The sequence below is a fragment of the Callorhinus ursinus genome, unplaced genomic scaffold (assembly GCF_003265705.2).
Source record: "Callorhinus ursinus isolate GAN/ISIS: 27379988/994484 unplaced genomic scaffold, GSC_fseal_2.0 scaffold68, whole genome shotgun sequence".
NCBI lineage: Eukaryota > Metazoa > Chordata > Mammalia > Carnivora > Otariidae > Callorhinus > Callorhinus ursinus.
Genome location: NW_027397130.1, coordinates 4,619,888 through 4,647,866, shown reverse-complemented (window position 1 = coordinate 4,647,866; position 27,979 = coordinate 4,619,888). Strand labels below are relative to the sequence as shown.

The 27,979-nt window shown below is 51.7% G+C and overlaps 1 long non-coding RNA gene and 1 other non-coding gene across 5 annotated transcripts; both read left to right on the top strand.

The window, feature by feature from the left end:
- Positions 1-5,863: 5,863 nt before the first annotated feature.
- On the top strand, positions 5,864-27,503 carry LOC112814469 (uncharacterized). 4 transcript variants are annotated; one of them, XR_012376215.1, is made up of 6 exons: positions 5,864-5,960; positions 6,260-6,379; positions 8,326-8,431; positions 8,569-8,660; positions 9,453-9,692; positions 26,286-27,503. It is a non-coding gene; the product is annotated as an uncharacterized lncRNA (long non-coding RNA). The 4 variants fall into 4 exon arrangements; XR_003205777.2 differs by lacking the exon at positions 26,286-27,503 and adding an exon at positions 22,238-22,581; XR_012376214.1 differs by lacking the exons at positions 5,864-5,960; positions 26,286-27,503 and adding exons at positions 5,967-6,123; positions 22,238-22,581.
- On the top strand, positions 6,416-6,602 carry LOC112814476 (small Cajal body-specific RNA 16). Its single transcript, XR_003205785.1, has one exon.
- Positions 27,504-27,979: the final 476 nt, after the last annotated feature.

Genomic DNA, 27,979 nt, shown 5'->3' with positions numbered 1-27,979 from the left:
GGAATGATCCCCCGCCTTCTCGTTGTCCAGCTGCCCTTCTGGTGACAAAACTTTCTTTTTGCTTCAAAACCAGTATCTCAGGAGTGCCTGGGTGGCTCAGTTGGTTAAGAGCCTGCCTTCGGCTCAGGTCGTGATCCCAGGGTCCTGGGATCAAGTCCCACTTAGGGTTCCTTGCTCAGCGGGGAGCCTGCTTCTTCCCCTCCCTGTCCCTCTGCCGCTCCCCTGCTTGTGCGTGCCTGCATGTGCTCTCTCCCTCTCTCAATAAATAAATAAAATCTTAAAAAAAGAGAGAAAACTATAGCCAACTGAAGCAAGAGAAAAGACAAACAGTATCAGGAATAGAAAGGGGGACCTAACTCCAGACTTAGAAGATTTTTAAAATTATATATGAATGCTATGAACAACTCTATGTCAACGCATTTGAAAATGTAGATGAAATGGAGAATTTTCTAAAGAAATGTAAATTACCAAAATTGACTTAAGGAAAACTTGAATAAAACAATTAACATTAAAGAAGTTGAATCCGTATTCACGTCTCTCTGCTTCCCACTCCTCAAACACCAAGGAAAAAAATACTTGTTTCAGGGGCACCTGGCTGGCTCTGTTGGTCAAGCATGAGACTCTGAGTTTGGGGTTCAAGACCCACGTTGGGCATAGAGTTTCCTTTAAAAAAAAAAATGAACACATACGTACTTGTTTCAGAAGAAAAAGGGGGAGGGAACAGGAGCAGCACCACCCAATCTAATCTAAAGCCAAAACCAGACAAAGGCCCTCAGGAGAAGGAAAGTAAAGACCCAGCTCCTGTCTGAAGGTTTGTGCAAGATATGGAAATTAAATAATGGCAAATTTAACTTTGCCGACATCAAACAAAATTGGTTGTGTTTTATTCCAGGCATGTAAAAACAATAAGATCACAAACTCTCTTAGTGCCCTTCAGGTTAAAAGAGAACAACTATGTGACCATCTTAATGGTCTGAGAAAAAATACCCAATACAAATCATAGTCACTCTTGAGATTAAAATACCCTAACAAACTAGAATTAAAAAGTAACTTTCTGGGGTGCCTGGGTGGCTCAGTCATTAAGCGTCTGCCTTTGGCTCAGGTCATGATCCCAGGGTCCTGGGATGAAGCCCCGCATTGAGACCCGCATCGAGCTCCACATCGGGCTCCCTGCTCCACGGGAAGCCTGCTTCTCCCTCTCCTACTCCCCCTGCATGTGTTCCCTCTCTCACTGTGTCTCTTTCTGTCAAATAAATAAATAAAATCTTTAAAAAAAAATAAGAAAAAAATGTAACTTTCTAGGGCACCTGGGTGATTCGGTCGGTTGAGCATCTGACTTGGGATCAGGTGATGATCCCAAAGTCCTGGGATTGAACCCTGTGCAGTAGGTTGGCTCCCTGCTCACTGGGGGGTCTGCTTCTTCCTCTCCCTCTGCCCTTCCCCCCCTTTATCCTTTATGCCCTCTGTCTCAAATAAATAAAATCTAAAAAAAAAGTAACCTTCCTACCTGATAAACAGGATTCATCAGAAGCCTACCATTAATATATTTAATAGTGACATTTTAGGAAGAATTGTAATAAAGCCCTAGGGAAGGGGCACCTGGCTCGCTCTTTGGTAGAGCATACACTGTTCATCTTGGGTTGTGAGTTTGAGCCCCATGTTGGGTGTAGAGATTACTTTTAAAAAAATCTTAAAAAGGGGCGCCTGGGTGGCTCAGATGGTTGAGCGTCTGCCTTCGGCTCAGGTCATGATCCCAGGGTCCTGGGATCGAGCCCCATATTGAGCTCCTGGCTCAGCGGGGAGCCTGCTTCTCCCTCTCCCTCTGCCTCTCCCCCCTGCTCATGCTGTCTCTCTCTGTGTCTCCGTGTCTCAAATGAACAAATAAAATCTTTAAAAAAAAAAAATCTTAAAAAAAAAGCCCTTGGGAAGACAAGGATGGCCCCACTTCTGTTCAACGTTGTACTGAACATACTGAGTGCACGTAGTGCCTACCTTTCACTCGACACTGTGTCAGGTACAGGGCATACAAATATCATAGGATCTGACCAGCAGGGCAAAATGCAGGTCGTGGGCCCGATGCAGTCGGGGAGACAAGCAGGTAGAAACAGACCATGTAATAGGATGGAGCCATAGTGGGGTAGCGGGTAAGGTGCTGAGGGAGAGGAAGGAGGGGCACTGCACTCTCTCTGAGGGGGGCTAAATTATAATTTCAAAAAAAGTTAAAAACATGAGTATCACATATAAAATGAATATGTAGAAGTAATTTTTCCAACTTGCTAATTAATGAGGAAACCAAGAAGATGTTAAGACCAGTTGAAAAGAGAATGGGAAAATCAGCCATGTATGTCGGCAATCAGGAATGCTAGAATGGGTTTGCTAATCGATGCCACACTGCTCAGTGTCTTACGGGGCACTAACACAGGATGTTTGACATCATTTTCTCCTGAGGACAGTCACCAGTTGTATCTTTGTGGGACAAAATCCATTTGCATTGTTATGGACAAAAATTATTTCGGTTTTCTACAACTTAACTGCCCCCTCCCTCATTCGGAGCTGTGAAGTAGCCTCGTGTACACCCACCCTCCTCCAGAGCCAGGCAAGCCCTGGGGAGGGGGCTATGCCCACACCCTATTGAAAGTGTGCTCATATCCTTCTGCCCATGTTCAAGGGGACAATCCCTCTGGGCAGGGGACTACGTCGGTCCGTTCACACCTGCAAGACCACCTTAGAGCACCTCAATCTAGCACAGTAGAATGACCCAGGAGCTTTTACTGTTTATTTTTTTAAGATTTTATTTATTTATTTGACAGAGAGAGAGAGTGCGAGCACAAGCAGGGGGAGCGGCAGGCAGAAGGAGAGGGAGGAGCAGGGAGCCCGATGCGGGGCTCTATCCCAGGACCCTGTGATCATGACTTGAGCAGAAGGCAGATGCTTAACAACTGAGCCACCCAGGCAACCCCGTGAAAGGGGAGCTTGTAAACATCTTGATTCCCAGGCCACACCCCAGACCCATAAAATCAGTATTTTGGGGTGGGGGGGTGCAGGGGAAGTCCCTGGTGTCAGGCTCTTTAAAGCTCCTAGGTGCTTCTGATGTGCTTCCAAAGTTAGGAACTGCTACTCTGAAGACATCCAAGCAAGAGCAGTTGGCCGGCTCCACTCTCCTCCCCTCCCACTCTCCACTTACCCCTCCTGCTCCTCCCCATCCCACCTCTCCTCTCCTCTCCTCTCCCTCCCAGGCCCAGCCTGGTTTCCATGGTGCCTCTGGGGGTGTGGGGGTGTCCTGAAACATGCCTACTTTTGTGCAGAAAGCACCAAGTGGGGGCAGCCCAGGACAACCCTCTTCCATCCCCACCCTGGGGGATGGTCCAGGAAGATGGCATCTTTTGAAAATGTTTTCCTCCAACACCCAGAAGGATCCCACAGCTTGAGAGCAGCAAATGAGAAGAAATCTATCACCCTCAGGAAATTGGTTCCAGCGGCCCCGCAGAGCGACAGTAATCAGAAGCCCTTGGAGTGCCCGGCTAAATAAATAGGTTTAAAACTAACGCACCAGCTGCTGCAGGAAAATGTGTAACCCCAAGATGGGTGGGCTGTGGGGCTGCCCTTATCTGCTCAGCAAGGGCATAAATCTGGGCACACGGGGGGGCCCCAGCTCCCACTGGCTCCTTTCACAGAGCAAATCTGCTCTCAGCCTCCAGAACATGTTTTCAGCCTGAGAAGAGCTGCAAAGCCAGGGCAGAATGCCCACCTCCTCAGAAAGGGGGTGTGCGGGGTGGGGGGGTGTCAGGTTCAAAGTAGAACAATACCCAGGACTCCCTGGGCCCCAAAGGGAAGTCTCCTAAGGTGGGTACAGAAGACAGCTCTTGTCTGCTGAACCCTGGGCTTGCTCCAGTCCTTGGCCTCTGAGCAAGGACACCGAGAGCCACTCAGAGTGGTGACAGGGCTTAGCCAGGTCCTCCTGGGCCTCTCTGAGCCACTAGACCGAAGAGCAATAGAGTCCTCATTAAGATGAGCGGGAGGCACTCCGCGAACCACTAGGCAGCACTCCAAGCCCAGGCATTGTTTCTACCCCTCCACCAGACTCTCGTAAGACGTGCCACTACCGGGCGAAGAGGTCGTTTGTTACACATCAAAGTGACGGTGGGTCTCGCAAATCAGTGAATCCCTGCCAATCTGCAGAGTTCCTGTTACAGGTATAAATGTGCCCGGCATTCAGAGGGGACATTTTGAAAAGAAAGACACAGAGAAGCGCATCTGCCATGTCCCCAAGGATTGCTTCCTGAGCACCAGCTGTCACCTGGCCCTTTCATCCTTGAGCCTCCAAACACCCTGCACAGCACCGGAGGCAGAGACCAGAGTCCCCGCCCCTGTCCCTCCGGCAACAGGAGCCCCTAGTTAAAAGGCTGTACTTTGCGGGCGCCTGGGTGGCTCAGTTGGTTAAGCGACTGCCTTCGGCTCAGGTCGTGATCCTGGAGTCCCAGGATCGAGTCCCGCATCGGGCTCCCTGCTCAGCGGGGAGTCTGCTCCTCCCTCTGACCCTCTTCCCTCTCGTGCTCTCTATCTCTCATTCTCTCTCTCTCTCAAATAAATAAATAAAATCTTTAAAAAAAAAAAAAAAAAAGGCTGTACTTTGCAAACTCCCTTGTAGCCAAAGGTGACAAATCAAGGTGTCTGCAGGGCTGACTCTTGCTGGAGGCTCCAGGGAGAAGACTTTCCTTGCTCTTTCCAGCTTCTAGAGGGCACTGCATTCCTTGGCTCATGGCCCCTTTTCCCCACTTTCAAGTTCAGCAGCTTCCAGGGTCAAGTCTCCTCTCTGTCTCTGACTCTCCTGCTTCCATCTTACAAGGACCCTTGTGATGACATTGGGCCCACCTGGACAGTCCAGGACAATCTCCCCATCCCAGGGTTCCTAGCTTCATCTCATCTGCAAAGTCCCTTCTGCCCTGTGAGGTGACACACTCACAGGGTCCAGGGACTAGGGCACGCACAGCAATGGGAGCAATTGTCCTTTTCATCCCAGATCCACCATACCACTGTCCCTCTGGCCTCACCCATGCAGATGATTTCCTTTGGGAACTGTCCACTCTGTGCCGCTCCTCACCCCCACCCTCCCTACACCAGCTAGAGAGGAGAGGACGGAGGGGAGCTGGAGTCCCAGAGGCCTGACCCCACCCGTGCGGGGTTCCTGAGCCCCTGCAGCTGCTCCATCCCGGGTACATGAACGAATAAGTCCACTTTTTAACATAAGTCGGGTTGGGTTTCTGTCACCTGTTCCTGCAAGACCCCACACTATTTCGGGATGTTCCTTGAGGGTTCTGAGAGGGGAGGCCAGGTGCCAGAGGCTGGGGCTTCACCTTCTCCGTGAGGTGGCTCCGGTGGCTCCGGGCGAGCCCCCTGCCGCCCCGGGGCTGCGGTCGGAGGGGGCTCCGCTCTCGGAAGGCCGGCACTGGACACTGAGGACCGAGGAGCCTGGGGAGGCCAGGCCCCAGTTTCCTACCTAGGAAATGCAGGAGACGTGCAGCTCCTGCCCTGGCTGCTCAGGCCATCTCTGCCGGGGAGGCCAGAAAGAAAGCAGAAGGCAGGCAGGGCAGCTCGAGCAAGTCGCCATCTGCCCCGAGTGGGGCATTTGGCGCTTCCGCAGTCCTCTTGATTGGAACATAACCTTAAAAGCCCTGTCTATTAGCGTGGGATGTTATTCAGTCACAAACAGAAATGAAGCACCGATACATGCCAAAACTTGGATTAGCGTCGAAAAGAGGTGCCCCATCGCCGCGGACTAGCACCCGCCGGCTTCGGCCCCTTTAAGACGACCTTGGAGGACCCAGTTTCAAAGCCCAGGGCGACCCTCTGGGCTGCCGCCTCTGTGGTGTGTCGTCACTTCCGGCCGGAAGTACGTGTGCAGAGCGGCTCCGGCGCAGGGGCGGGGAGCGAGTGGAGGCGCGTGGTTCCTCGTGTCTAAGGTGGGGGGGACTCCTCCCGTCGGGCTGGTGGTCCACCCCGGCCCGCGGGGTGACGCGGGGGCCTCCGCCGTCACCGGCTCCAGCCTGAGCAGCGGGGTCCCGGACGGGGGAGGCGGAGGGGACTTGGGCCGAACTCAGGCTCCGACGCCGGGGCGGGGCTGCGGTAGGTGCGGCTGCTGCCGGAGGAGCCTCGGCGGCCGGGCGGCCGGGCGGCCGGGACCAGCTCGGGGGTCTGGGGAGCGCGTAGATAGCGGATGAGACTCCTCTTCCTAGAGCACCTGGTGTGACTCTTTCCCCAGGGTTTCCTCAGATAACGAGAACTTTCCAGCCCTCGGCGATTAGATGCAGGCAGGCAGCGGTTGGCCCTTTCCTCCTGGTCGGTGAGAGCACTCAGAGCGCGCTCGGTTTGGGGGATCCAGGTACGTCAGGCACCGAGACGAAGAGTCTTAAGGCCGATGGTCTGGGGGAAGGCTCCTGTGTTGCTGAACCTGCCCGGTTGTGGGTGCAGCCTTGTACCAGACAGCCCGACCCTGACCTAGAGTAAATTCCCGGGAGCAGTTTTTCCTGGGGTTTGAATTTGCAGTAACAGGTGTGAACATTCTAGCAGCAGTTTGATGATCATGTATGATACTGCAAACAGGACCCACGCTGAAAAGAAAACCCCTAGAGTTAGTACCGGGGAGCAGTGGCTTCCAAAAATCTGGCAACAGTTGACCTCATAAATATCGATTGATACTTGGGCGGTGCACCGTACTGAATGTTGGTGGGTGCAGAGATGAACGAGAACAGGCCCTTGTTCTCGGGGGGCTAAAGCCCCTTGGGGAGATGAGATCAAATGATTGCACTAAAGAGGGTATAATTCAAGCTGTGGCCGAAACTCTGAAGGAAAGCACATTCCTGTTAGCAACGTTACGGGGAGCGTGCTGGAGGCTCTCCTGAGGATGGGATCCTTGAGCTGGACTCTGAAGGATGAGTGGCCTTCTGTGGAAGGGCAGGGGGGTGGCTTGTGCTGAAGGTCCAGCGACCTAGCAAATGTGGCCAGTGGAGGAACTGAAAGAAGACCATTGTAACCCAAAAAGCAAGGGCAGTGGTGTGCGGTGAAGTTGAAAAGGTGGAGAAGGGCCAGACCGCGCAGGACCTGTGGCTCACGCGAGCGTTTTGGTCTTTCCTAAGAATGCAGGGGTCATTCTGGGTTTTAAACAAGAGGATGATGTGCTGAAATCTGTCATTTCAAGACAACACTATGTACAGAACAGTGCTGTTCAGTGGAACTCCCAGCGGTGTTGGAAATGGTCTGTATCTGCCCCGTTCGTTAGAGCTTCCGCAAGCCATATGTGGCTCTTGAGCACTTGGCAGTGTGGCTGGTGCTGCTGAGGAACTGGATTTTTTCATTTTAATTTAAATGTAAAGAGCCACGTGTGGCCAGGGGCCACTGTTGGAGAGCACAGGCCTAGCGGGTATTGGAGGCGCAGGAGCACCTTTATTGGAATCACGCCACCCAGAGACTCTTACATCTCCTGTACCTCATCCCCTCCTGGGTAAAGGCTGAGAGGAATTCTGCTTCTTGAGAACCTCCCCATCTTCTGAGGAGTTCACACATAGCAGGGCCTTTATGCTGTTGGCTGGAGGGCAGCCTGCTCCTGGTGAAGTGGCTCCCTCCCTTCGTCAGCACATGGTGGAAGATGGAAGAGTGCCTGCTGTGGTCAAAGCGTTCTCTCTGTGCTGGGGAGGGGCACGGAGGGGGAGGGGAAGGAAAAGCGGTCGCTGGTGTTAAGGTGGGGGGGGGGGGGGGGGGGGGGGGGTGGCGCTTAGAATCTAGAGAGGTGGGCATCGTAAGTGCTATGGAGCCACAGGAAGGGACATACTCAGTAGGACCTAATGGAATGTGACCCCGTGAGGACATAAGGGCTGTTTCCAGCCGATGACACGTGACAAAGGGCAGGAGGGGTGGAAACGCCTGAGGATGTGGGCAGCTCTTGAGTTGGGGCCAAACTGGAGAACCATGTGGCTGGAAGCAGGGAAGACGATGTAGGAATACATAGGCTGGTGTGGGGTTTCAGGGCTAGCTTCATTGTGGCTTCTGTGCCGGCAGGTTTCTGAGGAAGGCCCCAGGCAGTGTGCAGATTACAGCCCGGAGCGGGAGGGGGTAGGAGATCACTGTGGTTGCCTCCACAGAGAAGGTGGCCAGCCCTCCATGGAGCCTGCGGACCTGGAAGGAGGAGGGGCTGATAGGGGCGGGGTCGCTGCAGGGCACCTTCCACGTTGTATTCTGGTTAGTAGTTACTAGATCTTGGAGGGTATTTTATGCTGCCAACAGACTTGCTAAGGTAGAGTGAAAACTGATAAAAATGTACTTTCTTTGCAGGTGAGTTCACGGGAAGATCTGTGTGCGGGCTGAATGCGTGCTGGCTGCTTTTCTGCCTGGTTCCGTGTACCCGAAGTGTAATTGTTGGGGGCTTGGAACTCTCCAGGTTTCTTTGGTTTCATTTACTCAACCATGTAACTTCTGAATGCTGACCTGCTTAAGACCCTGTTTTGTATGGATATAAATAAAAGGGGTCCGTCCCCAAGGAGACTTTTTCATGCACTTTATGGTTTTCGTCCCCAGGGACCTGTGTGCAGTGAGTCACCTCTGCTGCTGAGATGTACTACGGTTCCCAGCTGAAGAGACTGAGCCGCTGATGGTTCTCTGTAGGAAGTGTGAGCAGTGGGGGGACGTGGAGGGAGCTGACCATTGTGTCTGTGATCTAAGAGGAAGAGGGTGGCTGGTGTAGTTCAGGGTGGTGGTCACCTTGTGCAGACTTCCCTTTGAACAGAATTTCCCGGAAAGTGGCTGCTGGCCTCAGAACTGGTCACCAGTAGCTGCCGGGCACTGCCAACCCTGCTTCCTCACCTGTGTCTCTAGCCCCGTGTGGGGGCCGTCCAGAGAGTTCTCCCAGGCCTTCCTATCTTTTGAACGTTCGCCGCGTATTGATGTGAGAAAAGGAAAAACCACGTCAGTGGTGGTTCCTCTCTTTCACGCTGTCTTTGTGTGACAGGGTACGGCATGTATGTTTTTACATGGCCTAGAAAGGTTATCCAGACCTTCAGACCTAGTCATGCCACACCCAGGGTTCCTGCCTGCCCTCCTTGCTCGTGTCTGTGTTTTTCACGTACTTAGTGAATCTCTTAACATCCTCTGGCCCAACCCTCCTCTTGTCCAGTTCAACTCCCAGGAGGGTCTGGCTTGCGAGTGCCTGCAGAGCCAAGAGTGTAACTTCAGGCCTTGCCAGGGAGGCTGTTGGTGGGCTTTGTAACAGAGCCATAGCCCAAGAGACCGCCGCTGTGGAGGGCGGGCATGACCACCCCGGGAGACGGCAGCTCGCGTGTCAGCACTGAAGGGCAGGCGTACCCAGCTGTCTGCACCCGAGGGGTTAGTGTGGGGCTTTCACATCCCAGCTCCACCCCTGGCCTGCTGGGTGACCTCAGGCAGGCCACTTCCCTATTTCTCAGGAAGACGGGGACCACGAGGACAGTGACTCCCAAAGGTGGACGCTTGTGAGGAGTCAGCAGATCCGGTGACGTGTTCGGGAGCACTTCAGACCCGTGAGCTGGCTGCTGCCCATTCTTGGGTTTTCAGGGCACTTCACGGTGTCTCTGGCTGCGAGCTTCCAGGACGCTGCCGTGCGTCGGGTCCTGGGGTACAAGGTGCTCTTGGCCACGGGAGGGTCCTGCCTGCTACCGGGAACTGAGGTGGGTTTGCTACAGGCTCTTGGCTTTTTCACCCCGCTTGTGGTCACGTTTGGGCCTCTCGCGGGGAGCATGTAAGTCTCAGTGTGGGCCCTGCCCTCCTCTACGTGCTTGTGTTTAGAGAAAGTGTAATAATTGCCCAAATTAACATATTGTGTCCTGATAGGTATACTGGGGGAAATTGTACATATTGGTATTTCTGGAAGAAACAGATTGGAGCCCGCTCAGTGCTTTGTTCTCTGCGGTGTTTCTCTTGAGTGTAAACGTCCATTTGGGCACAGCGGCTGTGGGCAGGGCCTTGTCTGGCCTTGGTGTGTGTCGTGGAGCGGCGGTGGGGCTCTATGCCTGCAGACTTCACTCAGTGAGTTGCTTCAGCCTTTGGTTCGATAGATTAATCAGAAGCATTAGCTCCTGGGCCCCCCTGAGCAGGAACATCGTGTTTCTAGCACGGAGAATGATGACATGGATGTGCTTCATATCAATAGAGTCGTTGGTGATGTGCAGGTACCTCTTTCTTGTTCTCATTTGGCATTGGCGTCAATGGAGGAGGCTGCCTGGGTGTCCCCGGTGCATCCAAATGGCTCGGTCTGAGACCTCTCAGGGTGGGAGAGCCTGCCGAGAATGGGAAAGATGGATAAGGAGAGACTGCTCTGATGCACAGGGGCGTGGGCTGAGATCCTGCAGTCTCCCCTGGCAGCCCCTAGCCCCTCCAGATGTTGCTCCAACGTGGGTGCTTAACCTTGAACCTCTGCCCCTTTCCTCTGGGGCCACACCCCAAGACAACAGCCTCCATCCATCCTGCACCCTGATGCGGTGTGTGGGTGCCGTCAGTGACGGGAGGGAAGCCCAGAACCCACAGGAGGGGCTCGGGATTGCATTTGGCTGAGGCTGTACCGGAGAATATTCCCCAGCTGTCTCCTGCTCAGTCATTCGGTTCCAGCTGGCCTGGGCGCAGCAATGGTGTGCTTGCTCCCCCCAAAGAACACGTATCTAAATAGGCTGTGACATGACGTGGATGGGCTTCAGCATTTGTGGGTTTTGTTTCTCTGGATTATGTAAGAGAGAACCGGTTGAGGTAGGCAGGAGTCCAGTCTTTTCAAAGAGCTGGGCCTTTTAATAATAGCAGTGGAGAATGAAATGCACAGTCTGTAAGAAGTAATTTTTTTAATGTTAAAAATGGCCGTGGAACACAAAAGGCCTGTTGCTGAAAACAGAATGAAATTCCAACTAAAACAGAGCCAGGCATGGTTTTGAACTTCTCTTTGTCCACTAGAGGACGCAATCCTGATGAGTCACCCTGTTCTCGTTTGTAACTTGGTCCAGTTTTAGTTTTTGAATTTAGCCAAGCCCTTATTTCACCAGAAAGTTCTGCAGAAGGTTGATCTGCAGGGTTGGGCTCCTTGTTAGGACTCTGCCAGGAGGTCCCCAATGCACACAGTTCCTGGGAAGCGTTCATCGTGTTGTGGACGAGCTGAACCCCACCCAGGCACAGGACACAGCACTTGAGGAGAAGAGCATGCTCTAATGCAACTTGCCGTCCACACTCCCGGGACAAGTTGTTCTAGTCGGCATGAGAGATTTTCTTCAGTAAGGACTCCCATGCAACACATACCAGTACTTGAGGTCCCAGACAGTGTGTTAAGGGTTTAGAAGCATCTCCCGGGAGAATGTCACTCATACTTGCTGTTGAAGGTACACACCAACACGGAACAAGATCTGTACAGAGCCAGTGTGGTTTAGACTGCCAATTGTCGTCCATTCTAAAGGTGCTGTTGAATGGGAAAAAGAGAGTTATGGTCTCAAAGGTCATTTTAGGTAGAGTACTAAGGGAACCTCGTTGACTGCTCTCTGATGAATTAAACATGCTGAATTGAGGGGCGCCTGGGTGGCTCAGTCATTAAGCATCTGCCTTCGGCTCAGGTCATGATCCCAGGGTCCTAGGATCCAGCCCCGCATGAGGCTCCCTGCTCAGCAGGAAGCCCGCTTCTCCCTCTCCCACTGCCCCTGCTTGTGTTCCCTCTCTTGCTGTGTCTCTCTGTGTCAAATAAGTAAAATCTTAAAAAAAAAAAAAATGCTGAATTGAGCACTGACCACTGGCCGTGTTAGACTGGGCCGGGGAGCCGGGCACAGGCAACTCCCCGCCATCAGAGAGCTCCCACTCCAGAAGTCACGAGAGAAGGGGAGAAGCGTGGGCTGTGCTCTGGAGGAAAGGAAAACAGGGCCGGGTTGGAGCAGGGTGTGAGTTTCAGGCAGGGTGGTCAGGAAAGGGCCTGCATCCTAAGGGAAGAGAGGAAGTCACGCAAAAGTCTGGAAGCGCATCCAAGGCAGGGGGAGCGGCAAAGGTGAGTGAACAAGGCAGCTTTCTGAGGAGGGTTGGAGGCGCCTAGGCGCCTGGTCTTGCAGAGCCTTGTAGGAAAGTCTGACTTTTACTCCCAAGTAGGAGTCAGTAGCTCATATTTTTCCTCTCCTCTTTTAAGGACCGTTTCACCCTGCTAACAGAGTATTGGCATTAGAAGTATTTCCTGTTCTTGCGCTAACAGATTTGCCCGTTGAGGGGATCCCTGATCTATGCAGAGGGACGGTGTGACTGTGGGAGGCTCCCTCTCGGCTCTGTTGAACCGGAACCCTGGTGTTCCCCAGGGAACTGACCTGGGAACAGACATTTGGATATAAGTTCCTGGGACAGCCTGGTGCCTTTCACCTTGTAGATGAAGCCAGAGACCGCGCAGACGACCTGTGGCAGCGTGGCAAGGACCTTGGGCCCTGGGCACGCGGGTGTGCCTCTGTCGTGGAACTCACCCGTTGTCTGTTTTCTAGCCTGTTGCCACCTCGTAGAAACTGTGTACTTGTTTTTTGCAACAAAGAGTAGATCTGTGTCATTTAAATTACTACCAAGAGGACAACAGAAAGGACATGCTCCTCTGACCTTCACAGGGCAGAGGCCTGTTTTGGTTTTACATGGTTGCACATAATGACTGTTTAAAACGACTCTTCGTGCCGATATTTTTTTCAGATCAATTATGCAACTGCAGCAGAAAACTAGTTCTTTTCTTGTAAGTGTAATTAAAAACGGAGCCGAGTGAGCCAGGGGGGAGGTCACGTGTCTGGGGCCTGGCAGCTGTGCAATTGTGTCCCGGTTACGCAACGCTGCTTTCGACCTTCAGCCACCAATGGCAAAACCTTCAGATTATCGTATGGAATTGAAATAAGGCTCTTACTTTCTTTGAACAGCACGTTCTTTGTTAAAACCGGACTTGGGCTTTTAATACTGACTTCCACTAGAGGCTCCGTAAGCCATGTTCCGTCCCTGCAGCTGTCCCCATGGAACACATTTCCTAAAGTCAAACTCCCGACTTTCGTGGCCCTTTGAAACTGACTCTGTTGTCATCCGTCCTGGAGACGTATGGGCAAAGCTCCCATGGCCCCCTTCATTCCAGTTACGTCTCTGTTCCCAATCGCCACACCCCTTTGAAAGTTAACGGAGGAAATAGGAAATACTAAGAAATCTAAATGAAATAAAGGGGTTGCTTCCTCCAGTTGCTTTTTACACATGTGTAAGCACTGCTTAGTGTTGGTTTTCATTTTCAGTTTTTCTCCTAAAGTAACAATGCACAAGTTTTTGTTTGTTTTTAGAGAGGTGGGGAAGGGGCAGAGAGAATCCTAAGCAGGGTCCGTGCCCAGCGTGGAGCCCAGCGTGGAGCCCAGCGCAGAGCCCAGTGCGGGGCTCGATCTCTCAACCCTGAGGTCATGACCTGAGCTGAAGCCGAGAGCCGGATGTTTAACCGACTGAGCCACCCAGGCGCCCCTGTGCTTTTCCTTTTGACTCTTCATCTTAAGCCTTGCCTGTCGACTTCCTCTGTGGTGGATTCAGGCCAAGCACTCACAGACCCCCTCCGCTTCCCCTTGCGCATCCCCCAGTACGATCATCCTGTGTGAATTCTGCTCGGACCAGCATTCTGCACTGTCCTGCAGGTAACGATGCTTACCTGCCCCCGGCCTCGCCTCGCAAGACCCTCTTCACTTCCTTCTTGTTCTCCCCTAGTTGTCTTGCTGTTTCTTTGGTGGAGCTTTCTTTGGTCACTAAGTCTTGTTCCCACATGGCCCATAGCTTCCAGGCCCAGCTTTACACAAGGTCAGCCACGTTACCTCTACCTTTGCACGGGGTCAACCACATGACGTCATGTACCCATTCTGCCTGTTTCTTAGATGTGTGAAAGAAGGCTTTTCAGACGGTGCAGTTAGGAGAATGTTGTTACAGTTTTGTTACAGTCACGTGCAAGGGAGAGGCCCCGCTAAGGCCAATTCAGAAGTTCAGTTTTCATTAGGAATTTTATATCTTACAGGAAAATGTAAAGGTTGGATTATTGTCAGGGCAAATACAAAAAGAATCCTGGCTGAAGACCTCACAGTTGGGTGGGTAGGTAACTGGTTTCCCAGGAAGTTCCTTACACATTATGTCAAGGGGATGCCAGTCTTCCCAGAAGGAGGCTGTGAATTTTAATCAGGCAGAAAAAGGCTCTGTCCCAAGCCAGGTTTAGACCATTTTTTTTTTTTTTTTAGATTTGAATTTTAAGTAATCTCTACACCCAACGTAGGGCTCTAAACTCAGAACCCCAAGGTCAAGAGTCACACAGTCCACCAACTGAGCCAGCCAGGTGCCCCTAGATCAGTGTTTTATACCCTCTCTTTGACCTAGACATCATCTCTGACTTGCTTAAGAATGCATCTTGGTTCTAAGAACATAAAGGGAAGTGTTGCCTAGTTCAGCGCTTCCCAAACAACCTGTGCAGAAATCCCCTGGGGGATTTGTCAGATGCAGATTCTGGTGCAGTGGGGCTGAGATGGGGCCTGGGACTCTGCATTTCTCACCAGTTCCCTGGTGCTGCTGGTCTGGGGACCACACTTTGAGGAGTAAGGGAGGGCATTTTTGGTTGCTTGGTACATCTCCCATTGATGGTAGACTTGGATGTAGGTTTAATTCGTCTGACACATGCCCAGTTGTGATTACTAGCAGTATCTATACATATTCATGAGCCAGTTTCCTATATTAAGGAAGAATTTCCCGACACAGCATGTAGTGGTCATGATTTCTTACAGTCTGTGCACTGAGGCCTCATACGTAAGCTGGATTCAGTGAGGCCTGTTCCATAGGTACGGTGAGAGGCAGTGAAGAGCATCTCTTTACTGTTGGTCTAATAAAACTAAAGTCACATGAAAGATAATTTTAAAACCTCCCAGCTGTCAAAAATCAGAGCTGGATTAAAGTGGTGAAAACAGATTTTATTGAACTATTGCAATAAAGGAAAAGAGACCTCAGTATAGAATGGGGTTCAGTTCCAAATGTAGCAGGGACAGGGAGCAGGAGCGGGGCAGCGAATGGAAAATCACTAAGAGGAAATGTCGAGGGTAAGGGGGCTTCTGGCTAAACTGACCTAGCGGGATTCTGACTGAAGGCCAGCCAGGGTGTCGGGTATCACCCCAGGGCCAGTGAAGGATGAGGAACCTGGTCACACATCCGGGAAGGTGGGGGGGGGTTGCGGGTTCTGATGAAACTGACTTTGCTGGGTTCTTGCTAAAACTAGATTTTATAAGGAAGTTTACAGACAGGCCTAGGAGATGGTCCAGGATTCTAACATAGAATCTTTGTCCTAACCTAACCTTGATTAGTTCTTTTGAGGTTAGTTTGAATGTTCTCTAAACTTTGAGAGAAAAGGAAATATTGTATAATTGAGAGAGAATAGAAAGCAAAATTTATGACAGGTCCAGTAGGTGCCAAAAATTTGCAAATCTTACCTCCTTGAATCTCTTATGTGGGGGGAGTGGGCTCATTGAGGGCCGGTGACTGCCTAGGGTCACAGGGTAGTGTCCACTTTCTCATTCACAAATGTGGGTCACACACTTGGGCACCATGCTAGGCACTGGGGATACAGGGGGAACAAGACCATCACCACAGCCCTGGAGCAGGCTTTGTAGTTGAGGGACCACCCCTCCCCAAAAAATAAACCATCACATAGAATACACAAAGAAGAGACCTTTGGGGAAGGTCCCTGCTTTGAGTGCTGTTGGGGCTCCTACTTTGGCTTGGAGGAGAGGGAAGGCCTCACTGGTGGTGTCTGCACTGAAAGCTGACTCCCAAGAAGCAGTGGGCCAGGAATGAAGAGGGAAGGGCATTCCAGGTGGCAGGAACAGCAAGTGCAAAGGCCACATGGCAGGAGTCAACTAGCGGTGGGCCAGGGACCTGAACCTGGTGCTGCCTGACTCTGAAGTCAGTGGTCTCCCTGCTGAGGCCTCTGTCATTTTGCTGCCCAGTGTCAAAGAAACAGATCCAGACTTAGGAAACAGACCATCTTGTTAAGGATGATCGTGGGGGGGGCGGGGCACCCCACCCGGGAGGATACTCTGACTAGGGATCTGCCCTGGAAGAGTTCGGCAAAAAGGAAACTTCCTTTGTGGGAGGAGTGGTGTGGGGGAGGGGGCAGAAGGGTTGCTGCTTGAGGGAGTTGGCCAGAGAAGGTGTTAGCTGAGGTCACCCTGTGAGGCTGCAGGGGTGGAAGAGGTTTCCTTCTGCCCTTTGCGGTTCTTCAGCTGGGCTGATAATTAAATTGACATGAGACATTAATGGGAGAAAAGCGGAAGTTTAATGACATGCGTACCTCCTATATACATGGCAGGAAAACAGTTACGCCCCCAAATGGCCAAAGCCATCACCTTAAATACCACCTCCAGCTGAAGATACAGGAGATGTTGGGGTGGGGGGGTCAGTTGTGGAGGTGATCAGGAAAAGCACCGAGAACAAGGTGAGGGTGTTGTGAGGGTTTGAGTTCACACCTCCACTGATGAGTTTCCAGAGACCTCAGGAGACACCCGCACACATGGAGACTTCCCTCAGAAAGAAATGTCTCTTACTAAAGGGTGAGAGCTGCTCCTGTCACTGCAGTTTCTTAAAAATAACCAGTTTAAAGTAATACGCCAAAGAGACATATTTGGGGGTCTGTTCTCCCCTTCATAGCCATTTTGACTCGTGTCAACACACGTTCTCTGAGCAGAGGCTGGGCCCACAGGCCACGTGAGGCAGACACGTGCCTGTGGACTGGCGCTTCCTTCCAGTGGAAATGCTTCAAGTTGCTGCTCAAGGAGTGAACACAGCTGAGTGCTTTCACGAGCGCCCCATGCCTTTTGGTGAGCATCATCCATGTTTGGTTTTATTTAGCTCTCAGTAACAGCAGGAGATAGATGGGAAGCCCAGCAGTGGATGCTCAGATTCAGCAACGTGTTCAAGGTCTCCCACCTGGTTCTGGAGCAAAACCCAAGATTTGACCTTCATATATAAGTTGGCAGAGTCCATCACAATTTGCAAAAAATTTGACATTGATAGATGGGCCTGTCCACAGCCGCCTCCTGGCAGCGATCAAACAGTGCTGTAATGCCTCGTGTCCCCCCTACTCTTCCCAGCTGAGGAACCAGGTGCGTCATCAGTGAATTGTCCTCCTTCCTTCCAGGATGTGATTAGATATGTCTAATCCAGAGCTGATGCCAGAAGTGTCACATTTGGGAACTCGACTTCCCACGGGAAAAGCGTGAGCCCCGTGTGCCAGCCGTATGGGTGGTTCTGTCACTTCCGGCGGGCCAGGCACACCAGCGAGGTCTGGGAATCTCAGGCGAGGAGGGGCAGCCGCACACCCAGCTGCTGTCGGTGGTCCTCGTTCCCTGGTCTCAGAGAACATGGGTGATTAAAAGCAGCTGGAAAAAAAAATTCCAGGACATTCCTGGTGATTCTGGAGTCTGGCTTCAGGAATCCTGTACTGCGTGAAAGGACAAATACAAACAAAAAGTTGGAGGTCTTGTTCTCCCTGTTGAAAACCAGGGAAGAGTGACAGGTGTGGTGATCATTTTGCAATATATACAAATATTGAATCATGGTGCTGGACACCTGAAACTCATATAATGTTATATGCCAATTATATCTCAATTAAAAAAAAAAGGATCTGAGACCCTGTAAAAATAAGCCATTGTTTAAAAGTACAGAAACAACGGAAGAGGCTTCCCCCTCCTCCCTTTGCTCTCAGCTTGTCCTTCTCTGCCCTTCTCACAAGTATGCTACTCTGTTCCGTGGCTAAATTAGTCTCTGGCCCATCTCACAACTCAGGAATGTCTTCCCTAGGACCAGAGAGCCTCCTCTTTGAAATGTGAGGAGGATAATGCTGTCAGTGTCCTGGGAGGGGACAGCCCCACTCCACTGTCACCTAATTGCAAACCTACACGAGGACCCATTGTCTCGCTGCAGCTGCTTAGCTCTATCACGGATCGTGTTTTCTGTGTTTTGGTTCCTTCAGTGGGTTTCGTGGGGTGCTCCTCATGTTGTGGTTGAACGCTTATCATTCATTGCTTTCTTCTCCCTTTGTGGAGAGCTTTGTTATCCAGGGCTGTTGACCAAACTTCAGTCAGGCTCCTAGACCGTCTCCTAGGCCCGTCCATGCACTTCCTTATAAAATGCAGTTTTAGCAAGAACCCTGCTAAGTCAGCTTCACCAGAAGCCCCCTCTGCTTCCCGGATGTCTGACCAGGTTCCTCATCCTCCACTGGCCCCTGGGTGATGCCTGACACCCTGGCTGGCCTTCAGCGAGAATCCCGCTAGGTCAGTTTAGCCAGAAGCCCCCTTACCCTCTACGTTTCCTCTTAGTGATTTTCCATTCACTGCTCCGCTCCCGTGCTCCCTGGCTATAAATTCCTGCCTGTCCCCGCTGCGCTCGGAGTCGAGCCCAATCTCTCTCCCCCACTGTAAATCCCAGCACACGGTCCCTCCGCCCATCAGCCCATCGTGAGGGTCCTGGATGGAGCTGCCTCACCATCCTTAACAAGTGTCCTTGCATGTTTTTTTCTTTACTAGTAGTAGAGAGGTGTGAACTCCTCTACCCTCTTAGGTGCTTTCTTTGGAGGCCTGCAGATTAAACTGACAAAGACAGTTTAGCAAGAAAAAGGCAGATTTGTAGTGGAGTTCACAGAAATGTGCCTAGAGGAAGCTTAGAATTGAGAGCTCATCTACCCTCTTAAGAAGCGGAGGGGAGGGGAGGGGAGACGGACGCGTGCAGGAAAGCAAGACTTTTAGGAGAGGTGAGTGAGCCTTTAGAATAGGTGGTAGATGTGGTAGTTCCTTGACAAGGCTGATTTCTCGTCTGGATGTGGACTGCTCTTTGCTGGTAGGAGTCCGTCTTCTCGGCTTGCAGTCCCAGCCTGGGGAGGGCATTTATGACACTTGAATTCTTCTTTTAAAGATTCTATTTATTTATTTGAGAGAGGGAGAAACAGATTCCCCACTGAGCAGGGAGCCCGAAGTGGGGCTCCATCCCAGGACCCTGAGATCATGACCTGAGCCGAAGGCAGACGCTTGACCTTCTGAGCCACCCAGGCGCCCTGACACTTGAACTCTTTCAGGAGGCTCTGCGTTTAGGCAGATAAGGGGGTTCAGAAAATCAAACAGTACCCCCCCAAAAAACCACCAGAAACCAAAAAACCACCCCTCTTATTCTGGGGCCATTCACTGGCTTTCTTCTTATCTAATTTTGTTGGGCGTCAAGGAAATTCTCCACTTACCTCCTCCCAAGTGAGGGGAAGTTGAAGTTACTCAGGTCTGCTCTAGAGTCAGACAAGAAGCCGCCCCCCAGCCTAGCCTCCAGTCCCCGGCAGCTTCCCCTTGCTGTGCCCTCGCCTCACCCGGCAGCTGACTGCCCGGGAGCATCTGCGTGCGCCCACCTGCTCTACAGCGCTCCGGGAGCAGGCGTCCGCCTGTCACCTACGGGCACTCATTAATGCCCCCTGGGCTGTGATTTACCAGGAAGGAGTCCCTTCTGTCCTGGAGAAAACCAGCTGCCCCCCGTGGAGCTTCCATGCCTTCAGATTCTGGGGCAGTGATGAGGAGTCTTCTTCATTTGGCCCAGCACCCCGTAGACCCCCAGGGGCCAGAACAAGCAGAAAGTAGCTTCCACCTCAGGACCCCTTACCCCCCGAGGGGCTGGGCCTGGCGCTTCACCTTCATCTCGTTTACTGCACCTTCGAACAACAGGTTTCTGAGGCCGAAAGGTTCTTTTCTGCACCTTCTAGATAGGGGGACGGCCGCTGCCAGAGGCCCACGGCTGGGCCACACCTGACCCCCACCGCGCCAGGCAGTGAAGGGTCTCCCTCGGCTGCTTTTAAGCTAACGAAGTAGAAATAATTACAAGTATGAGAAATACAAAATATCTATTATGTATTTCCATTCTCGGTCAGACTCCGTTAATGAACACATGGGGGGGAGAGGATGGGAACGTGGGAAGCCTGCGGGGCGGCCCAGAAGTCCCTCCCGCGCCGCACACAGCGGGTACCACAGTCCGGGTGGCCCGTCAGCACTGAGCACCGTGAGAGGGGCTCTTCCTGACCTTCTGGCAACAGTGGCACCCGGACTAATCTTACAGAGGTCCTAGAAGTCCTTTTTAGGGCACCTGGGTGGCTCAGTCGGTTAGGCTCCGGTCGTCATCTTGGGGTCCTGGCATCCAGCCCCGCATCGGGCTCCCTGCTCAGCGGGGAGTCTGTTTCTCCTTCTCCCTCTGCTGCTCCCCACCCCCACTCGTTCTCTCTCTCTCAAATAAAATCTTTTAAAAACATAGAAGTCCTTTTATTTTAATATTCATTGATTTATTTTGGGGGGGGAGGGGCAGAGGGAGAGGGAGAGAATCCCAAGTAGGCCCCTCACTGAGTGCAGAGCCCTACACAGGGCTTGATGCCACAACCCTGAGGCCATGACCTGAGCTGAAACCAAGAGTCAGACACTCAGTCAACTGAGCCACCCAGGCACCCCAAGATCTAGAAGTTCTAAAGGTTCTACACAAGCGAATGGTGGAGTGGTTTTGGAACTTGGCTATATTGGAGTGTTTGAGCTCTGTCAGCAACCCCTGAACGTCCCCGTGACAAGGGGCCTTTGCTGATGGGTTCCATTCCACAGGGTCTGAAGGGGACAATCTGGGGTTGAGATTTATGTCATTGTTTTCAGCCCCCTCCCCGCACACCCTTCCACACATCCGCCCGCTTCTGCAGTTTTCCTCCAGCCCGTTGGCTCAGCATGCAGCGGGATCTGGTGGTGACGCAGCCTGCATGGCCCAGCTGTCCCTGCACCCTCAGCCCGAGTCCCCAGCTGCCCAGTTGAGGTGTCAGGACAGCCCGAGGCCTGCAGCCGGGTCGCCTGTGCATCTTGGACACAGGCAGGGAGGGTGGCCTGGTGCCAGGCGCCTCTTGCTCTTCCCCCCGGGACATGACGGGGGCCAGAGGGAGGGGGCCCCAGTTTTATAGATTATCGTGTGCATCATGGCATTTCCTATCCCAAATGAGTTGTCATCCCAGTTCTGTTAGAACTGTGGTCATCCCAAGAAAAAAATTCTGTGACACTGTCACAAAGGGTGTTTGAGCAGAGTTTTTAAGAGCTTCCCTCTGAAGGAGAAAGAACTAAAACTCACTATTCAAAGCTATACTTTCCATTTACTTTCTGTGGCGTTTATGTTCTACATCCTGCACCAGAAGTGTGCACCGCTCTTCACATACTGTACAAGGAACAAAATAATCTGCAAGTACTCAGCAGCTACCTGCTTCCAGCGCTCAGTTCACCACCCAGTAGCCCACTGTTACCGCTACATTCACTGAAGGCATGAAATGCTGATCTCCCAATATGCACAGTTTTTGAAAGTGGCGTCATACTTCATCATGATTTGTCAGCTTGCAAACATTTTCCTTGGAATATGCTGGGCTCCCCCGTGCTTCCTAATTCCGTACTTTCTGGGCAAACACAATAGTTGGAACCGACAGCAGGCAAACTGCTTTGGTTTTAACTTTTGTCCAGTTACCCAGAAGAGAGGTGTGGACTTGTTTACTTGGTTTGCATTCAGGAACATTCTTTGTCTTCCAAAGCACCCTTGAGAAAAGTTCCTGTCTTGGAACCCGAAGCTCTGCACAGTGATTTACCCACTGGAGTAATTAGATTGGCTGACCGAGCTCCGGGAGGAAAGGCCTCCTCGGTTGCCCGGCTGCAGGGACAGGCGGTAGCCTGAGAGAACAATTGTTTCAGCGGGGGACAGTCTCCCTCCTATCAGTTCCGGAAGGGGAAGTGACTGGACCTGCCGCTTGCCCTGGCGGCGGGGGTGGGGGGGGGGGGGGGGGGGGATATCCAGGCGCAAGGACCCGGCCCTGTGAGTGTGTCAATTTTGACCACTGGCAGGCCCGCCTCTGTGACTCAGAGAAGCCTGATGTGTCTCAGATACTTTGCTCTCAAAATTAATCAGAAATTGGAAGCAACCAGAGACAGAAAGGGGCGATCCAGTAAACAGATTGTGGGAGGGCTGTACAGTTGGAAAGGAGCTCCTGGTATTGTGGTGAGTGAGGAAAAGGTTTCCAAGAACTGTGGGATTCCATTGACATGAAGTCCCAAATCAGACAAAAGTCGCTGTGTGGTGACAGGAGGTCAGAAAACCGGTTTTTCTGGGGAGGGAGGGCACTTGCGGGACCTGATCCTTACCTTTCCCTCCTCAGGACAGTTCATCAGTGTGTGCAAACGTGAAAACACGCCTCGAGTTTGGGCTCTTCGCTGTGTGTGAAGGGTCGCTCCGTAGAAAAGGAAGCATACTGTGTGCAAATGGTGTGATTTCATCTGTGAAGGTCACGGACAGGAACCCTAGACTGTGGTGTAGAAGAGGTTCCCTCTGGGACGTGGGTGACTGGGAAGAGGGTGAGGGGCCTCTGGGGGGTGGTCATGGGAGAGCTCTTGGCTGGGGCTGTGGTCACACAGGTGCATCTCTCCGAGATACCCACCCGTTTGCTGAGGATCTGTGATTTTGCTTGAATGCTATACTTTAATAAAAAATTACTTAAAAATATGATGTACAGTAGTATGGTCCTATTTTCTCGGTTGAAAATATATGTGCAGGGGCCCCTGGGTACCTTAGTTGGTTAAACTTCAGACTCTTGGTTTCGGCTCAGGTCATGATCTCAGGGTTGTGGGATTGAGCCCCGTGTTGAGCTCCTGATGGTGTACATTCAAAAAGATGAATTAAAAGCACTTGAGGGGCATCTGGGCGGCTCAGTCGGTTGGGTGTTTGCCTTGGGCTCGGGTCATGATCTAGGGGTCCTGGGATTGAGCCCCAGGTCGGGCTCCCTGCTTAGTGGGGAGTCTGCTGCTCCCTCTGCCCCTCCCCCTACTCATGCTCTCTCTCACTCTCTTTCTCTCAAATAAATAAATAAATCTTAAAAAAAAAACAAACAAAAATAAAAACCACTTAAGCCTTGAGGGGACCACCACCTGTTGTCACTCCCCTTGGAAACTCACATGCTCTTTCCAGGCCTGCAGAACAACCTTCTTATCCAGAAAAACAGATTTTTCTGCTTAAAATTTTGATCCAACTTTATTTTTTTCCAGAAGATTTTATTTATTTATTTGACACACAGAGAGAGACAGCAAGAGAGAGAACACAAGCAGGCAGAGGGAGAGGGAGAAGCAGGCTCCCCCCCTGAGCAGGGAGCCCGATGCAGGGCTCAATCCCCGGACCCTGGCACCATGACCTGAGCCAGAGGCAGACACCCAACGACTGAGCCACCCCAGTGCCCCTTGATCCAACTTTAAAGTTCAGATGTTGAAATAAAAGGATGCTTCACAATGGATTTTTTTTTAAATAGGTGAAACAAACAAATTACGATCCCTAGATGTTCCTTCTCCAAGCAAGGTGACCTGGTCACTTCCCCCGTGTCCAAGATGGGGCAGCGCTACCCCTCCTCACAGAACCTCGGCGTGCACAGCGGGCACGGGTTTCTTCCGCCTCAACCCCTTGCCTTCCCTGCCACACACCTGCTCTTGGGTACCTTCTGGGTCACAGGCTGAATGCACCCAAAACGCACCTGCAGCAACAGACGGGATAAAGAAGTAGTTAGGAGGAGATATCAGCCAGGGGGAGTCTGTCTCTCTGCTCACCTACCCCTGAAGTCCCGCCAGGCTGAGGGTATCACTTGTCTTGGGGACAAACCACAGTTCCGAAGTGAAGATCCTGAAGGCCTCCGTGCTTTCCGTGAGTGCAACACAGTTCAACACAAGACAGTGGTTCTTCTCATTCCCACCTTATGCCTTAGCTGCTCCTGACTCCGCCATAAACACACAATCTCTTATCCTAACGCACAGGCCCGGAATACTCCCCAGGGTGGGAAGAAGGTGCCAGTGTCTGTGTTCCATCCCTGCTTTAAGTGGAACCTTTTTTTTTTTTTTGAGATTTTATTTATGTGTTTGACAGAGAGCGCACAAGCAGGGGGAGTGGCAGGCAGTGGGAGAGGGAGAAGCAGACTCCCCACTGAGCAGGGAGCCCGATGCTGGCTTCGATCCCAAGACCCTAGGACCATGACCTGAGCCGAAGACAGACGCCCAATGGAGTGACTCGCCCAGGCGTCCCAAGTGGGACCTTTTTTACAAAACTGTGTGGCCCACCTGGATATCTGTGATAAATGACATTATTGAGGAGGTCCTGGGAGCCGCTCCCCTCCACCCCACCTCTGGATTCAGGAGTCAGGCACAAATTCAAACCGTTAAGTAAGTCCCAGCGGGCTCGCATTTTCTGGAGCCCCACAGTCATAAACCGCGGCAACAAAGCTCTTCCCAGTTCCTAACTTCAGAGCTGTTTTCTTGTTTTGTCAGTAAGCATTCATTCCAGAGAACTATGCCCTTCCGGCTCTTTCCTGGGTCTGATGTCCACCAGCTACCAATAAGCTGCTAAATGCAATTGTGGTTTTTTCACACGGGGAATGTCGGGCATAGCATTTCTGTGGTCGTATTATCTGCCTAAAGCCCCAAGCCCTCTGGGTTCGCCTTTGGCAGCTGAGTTTGGGCAGGAGAGGTTTCTTCCAGGACCCCACCTGTTTCAGACCCTTTTGGGAACCAGACCCTCGTTCTCGGCTCTGTGTACAGTGTATGGGTGGGAACGGCTCTTGGGGTCTTCACTCGGTGGCTACGGCCCTTCTGGGATGCTGCCCACCTCCCCAAAAGGGACGTTGTGCGTTCTGACTACCCTCTGAGTTGTTGCCACCAAAGCAGTGTGTTCTCTTGCTTTTCAAAACCCAGAAAACAAGTCACTGTTTCCTAAATGAAAAGGAGCAAAATTAGCACTGGGAGAGGTCGTGGGAGATGTTTTCCAAGTATTTGAGAGTGCTTGACAGAATAAAGCAGGAGCACTTATATGTAAAATCCTCTCCATCAGGGCCTGTTTCTGAAGTCAGTTCATTGTGCAGGAAAGGAAACTGAAAGAAATTGAAAGAGTTTGACTCTTAAGTCTTTATAAACCCTACAAAAATTCACATAGCTGTAAAGATGCAAAAGAGCCCATTTTGGGGTGGGCGTGCTGCTGGAGGGGATTGGTGGGCTTGAGGGATCGCCCCCCAAGGCAGAATCTCCTAAGAACTTGAATAATAGTATGAGCAGAACCCAACCCAGAATCCGGAGGAAGGGGGAATGAATTCTGACCTTTGCATATGGGTGTTTAGTGGGGCAGCTGAGCCATGCGGGACGGGGCGGGATGTCGTAGGGCAGATCCGGGGACAAAAGCCCTACCGGGCGGGAGAGGCCCAGACTTCCAGAGGGGGCAACAGGGAGGGCGGCACAGGGCGGTGCGTCCTCAGGCAGCAAGCAGCATGATGGCCTCGGCGCTCTGGGCCGAGGTAAACCGAAACCTGGTGTTTTTATTGCTGTTTCTATATTGGGCTTCACAAGTCGGAGATCTAACATGAACATAAATTTGCTACAAGGTTAGGGGTTTTTTCGTTTGAAATTCGAAGAGACATTTTTATCAGCCACAGCATGTCCGAACAACCGTAGAATGTCACAGACTTTTCCACGTCCTCCGGTCCTGTTCCTCCAAGGAGGTACCAGGCAGGATACTCCATCTTCGACTGTAGAATTCACCCCTCTTCGTGGGCGGTGTGGGTGTGGGTGGGGGTGAGGCTGTGGGTAGGGGGAGTTTTGGGACCGTGATTTCAGGCTGACACCCCATCTTTACAAAATTAAATGTTCAGCCTCCTTTTCATGCCATAATTGGCGATCTCTGGGTCTGTTGAGCGCCACCTACCCCTCTGTTTCCAGCTTCTCTCTCTTCTTTGCAGTAAATGCTAGTGAACTAATCTGTGCGCAAAGACACTTTTTGGGGGCATGCAGAAACCCAACCAACATCTTTGCAAAAGATTGGTGTTTTTAAAAGCCCTGATAAGCTCTTCTCATCAGCTGAATGAATGTTTTGACAGCCTAATGGTGATCGATGTGTTCTACAGCTTTTAGACAGAGCTGCTGAATTATAGAGTAACTTCATAGATCAAGCCCTAGATGAGAATGTTCTCCATAGAGCTGGCCTGTCCCCAGTTATTGCTCAGGAAAACCCATCCCCCTGTTGGCCCTGGCCATCTCCTGTGGGAAGAAACACTGTAGGGCTGAGGGGTTAGACAGGCCTTCATTACCATGGAGCTGGAGGCAAAGGGTTAAGTTTGGGGGTGTCAGATCTTTGAGACACTCTGAAGACCCCTGCCCAGCCCCTCCCTCTTATTCCCATCTCCCTAGGTGAGAATCTACATAGAATGGTGGAATCGGCCTTGATAGGACCAGAAGACCAGTCGCTGCACCAGCCTGGCACTGACGTTCTGTGGAACCTACCACCAGAAGGCCTGAGGCTTGGAGGCCAAAGAGCAAGACCAGCATTTCATCTTGGTCAGCCGCAGGGTCAACTGGATGGCAGGCATAATGCGATGTTTCCAATCTGGGCATACAGAGAAGGCTAACAGGTCCACCTGGCTTAGGTAGGGCTCCCCAGGGCCTTGGGAGCTGGGGGTATGTGGGCTGCTTAGAGCCGTAATGGGTGGGCGCATCAGACAGCTCTTTGGAAGGGTTTGGAAAAGCTGTTCCTTTCTTCAACCCAATGCCTCTGACCCAGGCAGGCTCTCAAGGGGGAGTCCATCCCTACAGAGAGGTCTTGTCTCCCTCTTTCTCAACAACAATTACAAATCAATGACTTTAAAATTTACCGTCCAACCAGGTCACTTCTGAGAGTGACAGGGGGGCATTATGAATAAGTACCTTGAGTCAACAGGCATACACGGACATTGTCTCCAACCGGGTCGTCTGTCACCCTAAGTAGAAGGGAAGAAGAAGGGAAGGAATGTGAATGAGACCGGGCTGTCCTTTGAGCCACCAATTCCAAGTAACAATGGACACTTTTCTGAAACGGAAGACAATCCCACGCGCCACTAGGTCCAAAGGTAACAAAAGACAGTGTATTTCCAGCTGCTGTTCCAGAAATGGCATTTAACCTAAGGAGAGCCCTGGCCCCAGCCACAGCAGGTCATCTTTCCTAAGTCAAGGGTATAATTGTGCAGCCTCAGGAACCTGATTGTTCTAACGTGTGTGCAGGCACGCGTGGGGGCGGCGCGTCTAGAAGCTCTTGTCCCTGCGTCCCGCCATCAGCATTGCCTCTGTCGCAGCACGCAGGGAACACAGGCTTTGACGGGCAAGGTAACCCCAGGAGGTTTAGAACAGGAAAGAAATAACTAGTACCTTCCAGTAACCATCCCATCCGCTTCAATAAGAGGAAGGCAGCGCTGGCGGTGCCTTCCTCCCGCGCAGAGTCCCAAGAGCTAGATGAACATGCGGGAAAATGAGCCTCTGCTTGCAGCGTTGGGAGAAGGACAAGAGTCTAGAAGATCACTTGGCCACCTCTCCTTAGGGATTATGGGTGAATTGCAGGCTTCTGTCCTACGCTGGAATAAACAGCTTCTTTTTGTTGTTGTTTTTTTAAGATTATTTATTTATTTATTAGAGAGAGAGAGAGAGTGCGTGCGTGTGTGTGTGTGTGTGTGTGTGTGTGTGTGTGTGTGCAAGAGTGGGGGAGGGCCGAGGGAGAGAGAATCTCAAGCAGACTCTATGCCGAGCACGGAGCCCAATCTCACAACCCCAAGATCATGACCTGAGCTGAAATCAAGAGTCAGAGGCTCACTTGGGTGCCCCAAGCAGCTGCTGCTTTCAGGAGTTGAAATGATGAGGCTCATGTCAGTGCCTTAGCTGGAGGAAAAGCTCGCAACAGAGCCCATACCTTGTGGGAGAGCAGACTGGGCTGTTGTCAGGGATGCCAGCTCCCTGGCAGGACAGGAAGCAGCCTTTCTTTTATCCACCTGCAGAATGAAGGAGTATTTGATGAAATCATTCATGCTGAGTGAGTGCAAAATATCATCTACAAGTGCAGGTATTTAACAACATCATCC